Source organism: Miniopterus schreibersii (genome assembly GCF_964146895.1).
Source record: "Miniopterus schreibersii genome assembly, chromosome: X".
Classification (NCBI taxonomy): domain Eukaryota; kingdom Metazoa; phylum Chordata; class Mammalia; order Chiroptera; family Miniopteridae; genus Miniopterus; species Miniopterus schreibersii.
This window is the reverse complement of record NC_138104.1, coordinates 98068710-98080788: the sequence shown is the minus strand read 5'-3', so window position 1 is coordinate 98080788 and position 12079 is coordinate 98068710. Positions and strand designations below refer to the sequence as shown.

At 47.0% G+C, this 12079-nt stretch overlaps 1 protein-coding gene across 1 annotated transcript in view; it reads right to left on the bottom strand.

Moving 5' to 3' along the window:
• Positions 1 to 11629, bottom strand: part of RAI2 (retinoic acid induced 2) — a 59683-nt gene extending 48054 nt beyond the window's left edge. Inside the window, exon 1 of the mRNA XM_081125799.1 lies at positions 11432 to 11629. The gene's annotated coding sequence lies outside the window, so the exon portion shown is untranslated. The remainder of the gene's footprint in view (positions 1 to 11431) is intronic.
• Between the last annotated feature and the right edge of the window lie 450 nt (positions 11630 to 12079).

The following is a 12079-nucleotide window of genomic DNA, read 5'->3' as shown; positions in this document are numbered from 1 at the left end:
CAGGAATGAAGACTTCAGTTCATGCCTTTGAAGGCTTGCTTTTAGAAACAGACATACTGGGGAAAATATGTGTGTTTGTACTTTTTTATTAAGCATGTTATATTATCAGCATCTAAGTGCTACAGAGCACATTGCCAGGGGCCAAGGAGCTGGGTTGTTATAGATTGTGATCAAAATGAACTTTAGGACGTGTTGCCTGGCTCAGGAGAATGAATGCTGGTATAACACCAAGCCACACAAAAAAGAAAAAAAAAGAAAAAGTAAAAGGACACATGATTCCCGCTCTCAAAAAACAGGACAAAAAACAAAACAAAGAGGGAGAAACAGAGACAGAGAGAGAAAACAAAAAAGCATAGGTTTTGTGGGAGAAAACACAGGTCTGTGCACACTTAGGAAAAAAATGATTCCACATTACTTTTATTTTTACAAACATTCATAAGAACAACCTAATAGCGGCTTTCATGAGTAACTTCAGTTACTTCTTTACACTTCTATTTTTTAAAAAAAACAAGAATAACATTCTCAGCACTGATGAAAACTAGATCAAAAGTCAAGGTGGCCTCATTTGGGGGGGGGGGATTTCTTTTTATTTTTTACAACACTAATGTCATAATCCCCGTGATAGTCCATTACATGCTTCAGTGTTCTTTATCTAGAAAGATTCCCAAGAGATGTTATAAACTTCTTGCAAACCTCCTCCCATATAAGAAAACAAACAAAATCCAGCCCAGAACAGTTTCACAACCCGGAGACATCTTCCCTACTGAAGGCCAGTCATGACGGGAAGAATGGGAAGAGGGCTTCGTGTATGGTGTTTTATTCTAACTAATTAGGAAATAGGGAGTCACTGAGTGTTCTTGAGCTAGAGTGACTGCTTTAGCCAGAGGAATAGCAAGAACAGGAGACAGATGGAACAGTGAGAAGACTGGAGTCACACCCAGTGAGCCCTGCTGAGGCTTACACTCACGGTGGTGGTGGGCAGAGCTGAGGACAGGAGGGAGGGGGTCAAACCTATGCAAACTGTCAGCAGAGATGACATCAGGAGCCAGGGATAAAGGGTCTAGGCTCCTAGCACTGAGGCTGTTTGCTCACACATTATGTCCAAGAGGCCAAATTTCCCCTTCAAAGTCCTCTGTTGAAGCAATTCCGTTTGGACAAAGCCAGCTCTCAGTGAGTGATGGTCAGAAGAGTCGGGTTAGGGACTTGGAGCAAGACCTCTCAGGTTGGTTTTTCTGGCTTAGGAATCATAACAAAGGCTCCCCCTTCCTGATCCACTCAGGCCTTCTGGGTGAATCTCAGATTTTCTAATGTTTCAGATGAATAACATTTTTTTTTAAATGGAAGCTACAACAGGAGTTAGACAACTTCTGACTTTGTCAAAAAAAGATGTTAAACTACAAATGCCATGTACTATCTTAATTATTCATAAGAGACCTTAACACTAATAAAATTAGGAAAGGTCATTTTTGAATAAAGGGCAGTTCTGTAAAATGGAAAAGGTTTAGCTCTTTTTTTAAAAAAAGAAAAAGAAACATACTACATTTTCACTTTACTTTACTTTCACTGTGAATAGGTAAAAATTTTGTCCTGTGCAGGCAATGGTCTGCAAGCCTGGTTTGTGGGAAGCAATGGTTTATGTGACATTCTAAAATGGTTCACTGTGTGATTTAGGCTGTCAGAACCAGCCCTGATGACCCCAAATCCAACTGCCCAGCTCCTAAGAGCAAAAACAAAGCTGAGGTTTCTGGTGTGGGTGTGTCCAACATGAACAGGCAGTGCGGAATCAGTCTTTACTAGCCTTCTTAAAATGCAAGTGATAGGCCACAAAGGATCCTAGAACAAATGGTCTCATATTGATATATTCATTCACATTCAATAATTTCATATTTAGTCTAGCGGGTTAGTGATATTTTTCATAAAAGGAAATTGCAGCCAGAGCTAATTGCTCAATCTGAAATGTATCTCGACATTGTTTAGATGTTGGAAAGGAAATGGTAATATTGTAGAGTTTCAGCAAAGAGGAGGGCATTATTTTTTAAATGTAAATGTAAAATTAATAGAAAATGTGGCCCCATATAGTTTTCAAGCTTTGACATATATGGTCGAAGAAAGAGCACCCCTATTTTGAGTGTTCCTTGACATTTTTCTTATTTCTAAAATGCAAAAGGAAATTCACCAGCACAAGCTCAATCCATTTTCATCCATTGATTTGTTAACCAATCAATGGCCACTGTAGTCTGAATATAATAACACCCGTTTCTATGAACCTTTCCAAGCAAGGCTGAGTTCAGCTAAGTTTAATAAAGAGAAAAACAGCAAGGACCATCTGGAAAACACTTCCGGAGTCGCAAAAGATAGTGGCAGCCTTTGCCCAACCTGCTATAAATAAGTGTCTCAGGAAAAAAAACACCCGATTTTCAAATCTGTTTCTACTTAATACAGCTGCAATAGAGTTTATTTAGCTTTTCCCTATAGCAGGAAGACTGTTTTCCTTTTTATGACAAGGGTCTAAATGTTTTTCACAGCCATTTCCATTGCCATTATTTTGAGGAACAACATACCACGCGGACCTGTCTGTTTGTTTCTGCAGCACACAGCAGTGGCCCCAGTGGCCTCTGCACCACAAAACTGGCCTTCAAAGCCCAGATTTATGATCCTGTTTCCTCTCTCAGTGTTGCAAACATCACCCAAATCCTGGCCTGCAAGGGGCTGGCAGTTTAGAATGACCAAGTGTCACGTGCAGCAAATCAATTATTTATCTGCCTGGACCCAGCATACTGTGGATGTCTGCCAGCTCATTGCCTCTTCCTTCCCGATGACAAGGAAGGGTCAAATTACTCTTCAAATGAAGCTAGTACTTGCCAATGACAGCTTGGCAACCCCCTACACACTCACCTTTCCATCTTTCCTCACTGGCTAAGCTTGCAAAGGAATTCCTCTACACATGACACTCCAAACTCCTTGAGACACTCTTTGGGAAAAAGCCTCGCCTATCTTGGATGGCTGCAAAATGAAGTGGCCCCCATTGATGTCTGCACTGAGTATCTGCCCATACCCTCGAGCACCCCTAAACATCCATCCCACTCCGAAGACTGGCAGGGCAGGGTTGACTCCAGGACACTGTCCTGTGTAATGAATTATCCACCTCTCTCTTTTCCCTTTGTCCCCCAAGGGCCCATCCCATTTCCATGCATGGGTGGGTCAGGGTTCATCTCCATGACACCTTCCCTGTGACTGCATGCCCCTCCTTTGTGGCCTTTCAAGGGACCATGAGAAAGATGATGGCTGAGGGCTTGTCCCAGCGACTACATTTCATCTGTTGCTGCTGACTGCAGGCATTATCAGGTTTGTGGTGCCCGAGGGAGCCCTGCTGAAGTCCTCTTTCCCAAGGAGAATTGCTGCAAGGAAACGAATGTATGTAAGAGGGACAAAAATTGGAAGAGGTGGTGGAGATCACCTGAATTTGAATTTCCAGTCATTTTGAAAACTGCTCCATTTAGCCACCATTGACTTTCTCAACAGTACTGAAATTAGTGTTGAGGAGAGGGCTCCCACATTCTGAAATAAGTCTATTCCAGTGCTATGAGCAGAGCTCTCCCAAGTACACTAAGGGGTTAAATTAATTGGTTCAGGTTAAAGATGTTATAGGAGAAATGACAGTGGGAAGGGGATGGGGGTGGAGGAAGATGCATGATGGCTTTGAAGGCATGCCTGGAATCAGGTGCATTTGCAAAAGAAATTAGGGAGAAATAAATCTGTTCTCTTTATGAAAAACCAGAGAAGCCATTAGTTATTACAATGTATCCCCCAATTACCTATGACTTATTCAATGCCTGCCTTAAAAATGACGCAAAACAAACAAACAAAACAAACCTCTGTGTTCATATACTGTTATAGACCTTCTATCAACCTTAGAATTAAATCAGACATGTGATCCACTTCCAAATGTTAATTAATCACCCCCATGAATTGTATATATAAAAGTCAGAGGGGGAAATTGTGTCTTTTATTATTTCAAATTTAATTTCCCCAAAACCAAAACTTACTTATTAAATCTTGGTCTAGATCACTGGTTCTCAACCGGAGGTTATTTTGTCCCAGAAGGGACACTTGGCAAGGTCTGGAGACATTTCTGATTGCCACAACTAGGGTGGGGGGTGATGCTACTGGCATCTAGTGGGTAGAGGCCAGGACTGCTGCTCAAGATCCTACAATGAATGCACAGGACAGCCCCCACCGCAATAAAGAAAGATCTGACCTAAAATGCCAACAGAACCAAGGTGGAAAAAATGTGCTCTAGATAAAGACAAGTATGCTTGGCATTTAATATTGTTATCATTGGCAGTTATCAAAGGCAGAAGACCGCATTGTCTTTGAAATCTAAGGTTGGCTTACATATATGTCAACTAAGGACACATTTACTCCTTTTCAGAATAAAGGAAACAGGGTGAGTCTCAGTCTGAATCTAGGAACATTAAAGAAATACTGTGACCATGGTGGGTGTAGGTAGGGTGCGTTTTAAATGCATAATTCATAGGTCTAAATGGAAGGAAATTAATATCGCATAAAATGAAATGATTATCTAGTTATGTTCCATACAAAACCAAAATCAATACACTGTATCTTACTTAACCTGCAATTAGAGTTAAAAACACACACACACTAAAACAAGGAAATGCCATTCTTTCCCATTTCTTGCTAACTGGGTACACATTTCTGAGCATGAGGCATTAAAACAAAAACAAGCAGACAAAAACCTTTATTTTTAAAGCAGATTTTTCCAGAGCATAAAAAGCTTCCTGAACCATTCCATTTTATTTACTGTAGATTCAATCAGTCTTTAGTGAGCAAAACATGCAGCCCATTCTCTTGGTTATGCCTGCTTGGCTTTCCAAATGCCCTCAAAACTGGGATGATGAATCACATACCTTGGCCCCAGTATGCCAATTAATAGTAATCAAATAATTCCACAGAGCTAAGACAGGACTTTCAGCCCAGAGAGAGAGAGAAAGAGAGAAAGAGAGAAAGAGAGAGAGAGAGAGGGAGAGAGAGTGTGTGTGTGTGTAGGGGGGTGTCTGTGTGTGGGGGGGTGGAGTCCTTCAGCTAGTTGTTTTCAGATGGTCTTAAGAGCAGGTGTTGCGATTCTCTAAAATTTCTTTAGTTCTCTTTGGCTCTGCAGTGCCCCCAGCATGGGGATGGGCTTTGATCAGGAAAAACGTATGTACCTAGAGTTGGCCTAGAGCATCCAGGCTTAATCCATGTTGGAAAGAATGGCTAACAGCTATGCCATTTCGACCCTTCCAGGCCACTGCTCCTTTCTATGAATTATACAGCTAAAGTCGCCATACACACAAAGGCAAAAATAACAACAACAACAAAATGCCCAAACACACCCAGTCTTGGCTGCCAGTGAGGCCTGATTCTGTTGCTGAAAAAGAATAGTTGCTACAGTGCAGCTGGAGGAGCTTTTCCAGGGAACTGGTAATACCCTGGCTGTTAATGAATTATTTTTCGCCAGAATGTCGAATTCTTCCTGTGCTCCAGTAAACATTCTGCTTCTGCCATGGGAAACAAAACCAGCTCCTTCCAAGGAGCTCAAGGAGGTCAGCCAAGGGTCCCCTGTGGGGGCAGCCCCCTTAGGAGCCAGAGCCACAGGCGCCTGACCTATAAATCACCACATCCCCAAGTTCATTCTTTCAGCTCTTTCTGTCTACTTGGGCCATGCCCAGTGCCCAGGCAAGGGCCCAGGAAGACCACAGTGCCACTGCCATTCCCTCTAAATTGTCCCTTGGTCAGGTTTCCTCATCTTCAGCACCACGATGTGTGAAACTGGGCTTCCTTGCATTTATTCTGTCTCTCTCACAGTAACTGATTTCCTTGCTCTTGTTTTCATCAAGCTGTCAGGAGATGACTATGTATGTTCTCTTTTATCCTTTCTCTTCTCTAAGATTGGCCCCAGCCCCAAATAACCCACTCTCAGTGTTAATGTGTCCACTTGGGACACTATTCTCCAAACACAAATCCGTGGGAAGGCTATTACTAGATCAGGTGTCAAGGAAATCAGTTGCTCAGGCAGGAGACAACTCTCCAATGGGCAAGGACACAAGCCAGGGGGAAGGAAAAGGGGCCACTTTCTTCCAGCCAGTCCTATCCTCTACCCCCACCTTGTTCTCTTGTGAACATTAAACTTCAGGAGGCCACATTCCTAACGGAACTTGACTGAGCAAACATGCTCATAGGTAGGTTTGGCGGGGGGCCCTATAAAAATGATACCTTAGCTACCAAAAATCTAAGTCATCTGACGACAGGCTACTGTGTCAGTCCCATGTCTCCCATCTGCCATGGAGATGGAGAGGGTTTATGTTCCCCCCAAAACATCTGGAGATGTTGTGAGGCTGAAGGCACAGTTTGGTAGTTAGTTTGCTCTGGAGCAGTGCTGTGTAGTAGAAATATGTATGTAATTTTAAAGTTTCTAGCAGGCATTTAAAAAAGATTAAAAGAAACAAATGACATTAAAGTTAATACTATGGCTTATTTAAATAATATATTCAAAGTATTATCATTTCACCATATAATCAATATAAAATTATTAATAAGCTATTCTGCATTGCTTTTTTTGTACTAAATCATAGAAATCCCATGCATATATTATCCTTATAGCTCATTCTACTTTGGACTAGCCACCTTTCAACTGCCCAATAGCCACATCTGACTAGTGGCTACTGTATGGGACAGTGCAGACATAGAACATTTCCATCACCATAGCAAGTTTAATTAGATAGCGCTGTGCTGAAAGACCAAACCAGTTGTGGGAAGAAGAGTGACAGGTGAGAGCAAGATGGACTATAGAGTTATTGGAGCCAAGAATTACAGCAGAGCCCTGGCCGGTGTGGCTCAGTTGGTTGGGCATCATCCCATGCACTGAAAGGTTGCTGGTTTGACTCCCAGTTAGGACACATGCCTGGATTGTGGGCTCTATCCCTGGTAGGGGGCGTGCAGAAGGCAGCCGATCAATGTTTCACTCTTGAATTGATATTTATCTCTCTCTCCACCTCTCCCTTCCTCTCTCTCAAAAAATCAATTTTTAAAAATCTTTAAAAAAAATAATTAGAGCAGAAATGGGAACTGCAAGGATTGCAATGTTTAGGAGCCCCCAGTCCTACCTCTAAGTGGAGATTAAAATGGGCTTTTAAGAAAGGCCCAGGGCCCATGCTTGCATAGTGAGTATAATCATTACTCAAGGCATCTGCTAGAGCTGCCTCCATCTTAGCTCTTCCTATCTGTTTAAGGTAGGGGATGGGACAGAAGAGCACCGAAATCAAGTATGTTTTTTCAATAACAATTCTGGGTTTGCAATCTAATTTGCTGAAGCAGATACAGAAATATGATCAAATTATGTGCTCCTGTGTCTGAGCGTGCATGGGAGTTTGTCTTTGTGTTTCTGGCTGGAGAGAAGGAGGGTCACGTGAGAAATACAGAAGTACTAACGTGGCCACCAAAATCACCTCCTCATCAGTGGCCATTAGAACACCAGAGAGCAGTAGAATGAAGGGACTCATCAAAAATTGTGAGTCACAAAGGAAACGCCTTGAGTCTGGAAAGAATGAGATGATGGGCATCCAGGCAATCAGGTGGGAGAGAGAAGTGATAATCAGAGACATTCTCCAAAGACAAGAGCTGCCAACTCTACAGCGAGGATGCCACCCTGATCCCTAAATCAAGCTTAATTCAGAATCCCACACAGGCTTTTGTGCAGGGGAGAGTACAATTAACCATCTCCTCCTCTTGTTGAGAGCCTTGTTCTCTGAGGTCTCACTTGGATTCTGATAAAGGAGGCAGCAGAGTCAAAAACACCTCATATATGGATTCAAATCCTTGCTTTTGCAATGGCTCCAGAATTTCTAGGGGGTTAAGACTGCCATCTGGTTGGAAGGGGGCTAAGGGACTAGCTTTGACAATGCATTTGCATAGCAAGACCCCACTTCATTTTTATTTAGAGTTTGTTTATCTGAGGCAGGTAAGAGTCAGAAATACCTACCCACCCTTTGGTCTCACTATGGGCCTCAGGCTAATTACTTAACCTGTCTCATCCTCAGTTTCCTCATCCACAAAGTGGGAATGCTATTGCCTGTCTTGTATCGACTTGTCAGCTTAGAACTACTTTGGGCATGACACCAGAAATTCAGAGTCCCCAACCAAGCATTAATAGCTCCAGATTTCTCCTTGCAGGGTCTCCCTTGACAATGACTTACAACTCCTTCCCCAGCACCATTCACTCTACCAGCTCCATCATTTAGTCACTCAGCTCTCACTTAATTAGGTATTGGATATTCCAAGATGAAAAGGCAGTCTTTTCACCTTAATTAGTTAGGGACTATTTGGGGTCTATCTACTTGGCAAATACACCCTGGGTGACTGGGTTGTGTCACTGGTAGGCTCCCGTAGCCCTTAGTTACCATATTTTGTGAATGGGTAGGGGATGAAGACTCTGGCCTTTGGGATAAATAAGAGACTTGGGGGAGGGGTAGAGGGACAGGTTGCCCCTTTATATCATAACCACTAAAGCCTGGAATCAGACATGCAACTGGAAATTTCTCTGAACCTCAGATTCCCTATCTGTAAAATAATGCCTCTGTCACATCACGGATTCCCCCATGTGAAGTGTTTGGCAGACAGCGCAACAACAAATGTCAATTCCTTTCTCATTTTATTTCCCTCCATTACCCTCCTCCCCCAAAGCTAAGGTTAGGGAAGGAGCCAGAGAACAGAAACTTGGTATTTTCTGACTGGAGAGTCACAGCACACTGTATGTGAATATCTCCCCATTCAGAATACCTCTGTTCTGGGTCCAATGGATTGGGGGAGGCCAGTCCTATCCAGTTCTGGGTCATTGTAACTAATGCTGTATCTGTCTCCAGGTGCTATAGCACTCCCAGGAGCACACCTCCCATTCTTTCCTTTTTCTTTCTTGCTTTTCAGAGGCCCTGTCTCAGAGGATCTGTTTTTTGGCAACAAGATTTTTTTATTTTACAGTTCTTACCCAACTGCCCACCAATCAAGTTCTCATATTGGCAACTGGCATCACCTGGAAAGCTGTTTTCTCTTTTAATCCTGAGATAGAAAGATTTTCCTGGGCGGAGCCTTGCTGCCAGAGGTCTGGGGCTTCTTTGCATTATAAAAGACCCCTGCCTGGTGCTGGTACCAAAGCAGCGGGTACTCTAAGTTCCAGCCTGACTTGGCTCACAGTGCCCTGGCACCTTGTGGATGATACTCACATGCCTATTCAGGGGATATTGTGTGTATGGGGGTGATGAGGTGGGGGTGGGTTTGCTGGTGGGTGGGTGGCCTCTTTGGGCTTCAAAGGGGCAGAAGAATTTGGATGCCACCAGGCTTATGAATGTGTGCCTTCCAGCCCACCCTCAGCTTCTGAAGGTGGCACAGCTCCCCATATTCCCCTTTGAGAAGAAAGGGTACGGACAAAACTGGGTGGGGGCATAATGCTGCTCTAGTGAGTGGCTCCCACCCACTAGCATCCTCACCGTCTTCCTCCCACGCTGCCACCTCTACTGTAACAAAGGCACATCGCTACACATTTTCAAACTTATCAGAAGTCTCTTGGTCAATTGACTAATGATTCTGATGACTCAAAAAGAGGAAGAGAGGCATCCAGAAAACGGTGGGAAAGATTCCCTGGGAAAAAGCACAGCAAACGTTACCCGATGCATGCAAGGCTAAAAATTGTTTTCTCCCTGCTGGCTGCTTTTCTCTCTGTTCTAAAGAGAAGCTTCCAAGGACAGCTAAATAAAGGGATCACACCAGAGGACGAGAGAGAATGCTAAACCAACAAAAACAAAGACCCAAATGAAACAGAGCGAGCCATGAGAATCTGCGGTTATCAAAACTTTGTTTGGCCGTATCTATTTATCATCGCTGCACACCCGGGCTCTGCGGAATATCATTCTGTTGATGTCACTTATCCTCAGCAAAATATTTACACATCCTTAAAAATGCCAGATGAGGGGGGCTGGCCTGCGCACTGCTGCAAGCCGCCCCCCACGCCCAGGCGCGGAGTTCTGGAGGCGGGGGCATCACGGAGGGTGGCTCCTGGGGGCACAGGTAGGAACTACGGACAGTTCTCGGAACAGGGCCACCCGGCGCTGCGCCCTGCCCTGCCCACCTCTTCACCTGACTGCAAGGAGCAGCCACATCCCCGATATGGTGTCAGCGCCTCCCCCTCCTCCCCCTGCCTTTCTCATTGATTAAGTTCTCAAACCATTGTTAAAGCCCGGTTGCTTTTCCCTAGAAAACTGGGCAGAATTCATTAAGCTTCCCGGTGCCACAAAAGGAATATTCATAAAAGTTTGGCAGGCAGAAAAGGAGGCTGACTGCGTGCCACAGGGTGAGTGACAATTCGCTCCTCCAAATCCACCTTCTTCCTCCGTGCCCCATCCGTCTCTCCATCCACCCGTCGTGCCCCAAACCTACTCCAGGGACTTCTGATAGGAAAACACAAAGCAGCAGCTGTTTGGCAACATTTCTACCCCTCGTCGGCAACTGTGGTGGGATGCCATTTCCCCACCCAGGCGGAGCTTATCCGGAACAATAGTCGGGCTTTAAACGGCAAACAAGCAAACAGAGCACAACCCCAACCCCGAAAAAGCCAACGCGATGAGAAGCAATAACTCCCTCCGCAGCAAAGGCACCGCGGTAACACACGCAAAAATGCAGCGAGAACGCTGCTCGTGCCTAACATGGCAGAAAGCCCGAGCCGGTGCCGGCCACCCTGAATCTGGGCATTGGGGGGCAAGAGGGCTCCCGGGTAGCCGACACACACTCACCGGGCTCCGGGAGGATGCGGGGCTGGCCAAGCGTCACAAAGGCTAGCCCAGCGTGATCTGGCAAAACCCAACTTTCCACCCGGCTCGCCAGGGCCGCCAGATACGTCAACAGAATCCATCTTTCGAAGGGCCTGGAAGGCGCCGGGTTTTCCGGGCCGGGACAGAGCAGCAGAGCCAGAGGCGGCCCCGTGCGGTGCCCGGGTGCGGAGTCCGCCGCGCACCGCCCTCTGCGCCCGATGCCAGCGCCCGTGGCGGCCCGAAGCCCACTTCGGGACCCCACGCCCCACTGGCCCGCGCAGCCTCCCGGCCGTCCCCAGCCCGCTGGCAAGTGTGCGGCCCCAGGAGCAGGAGCCGGAGAGGGGCCAGGAGCCGCCGCACCGGTAGCGGCATCAGCCTGCGTCCCCGCCCCCGCCCGGCCCTTCCCGCTGGCTCGGGCTTCAGGGCGCCGTCCTGCCCCCGCGAGCAGGCCCCTCCCCGGGCGCCGGGCCCCTCCAGGCGCTCCCAGTCCGGCGCGCCCCCTGCTTCCCAAGGCAGGTCCGCACGAGGAAGGCGAGGGGGGACCCCGGCTCGCATGGGGGCGCCGCAGCCACTACCTCGTAATCGCAGCCGCCGCCTCCAGGAAGCCGCTGGGTGGTCAAGGGTGCAAGAACTCTCGGGTCTGGCCCTGCCGCTGGCCTCCTGAAGGGGGTGCGTAGTGGTGGGAGCTGCCGTGGCCGCTGTCACCGAGCTGCTGTCGCCGCTGCCGCTGCCGGTTGCGCGTGAGCGAGTGTGCGCCTCTGTCCGGGCGAGTGTGTGACTGCGTGCGGCGCCCAGGCTTTACTATATACACCAAGGGGTGGGAGGAGGCGGGGAAGGGGAGGGCTTGGGGGAGGTGGCGGAGGAGGGGGAGCAGGAGGGGGGCGAAAGGGTACCCAAAGAGGCGGTGGTGGAGGAGGGACAGGTGATCTTGCCCACAGGGAGGGCGTGGTTGTGGGTGGCAAGGGCTGGCAGCAGGAAGGGGCACCCAGGGCGTGAGGCGGGGGTGGGGTGTGGGGGGTGGGCCGATGTGGAGAGCCGGCAGAGCGGGGATCCGGACAGGCCAGGGACCATTCTAGACCCCAGGAAGGAGAGGAGAGAGAACCGAGCCCAGGAGGGAGGGAGTGGTTGACTGCTGAAGGTGGGAGAAGTGGGAAGGGTCTGGTGATCACCTTCTAAAATGCCAATTGTGATACATGTGGAAGATCCTTCTCACAAGGTGTGAG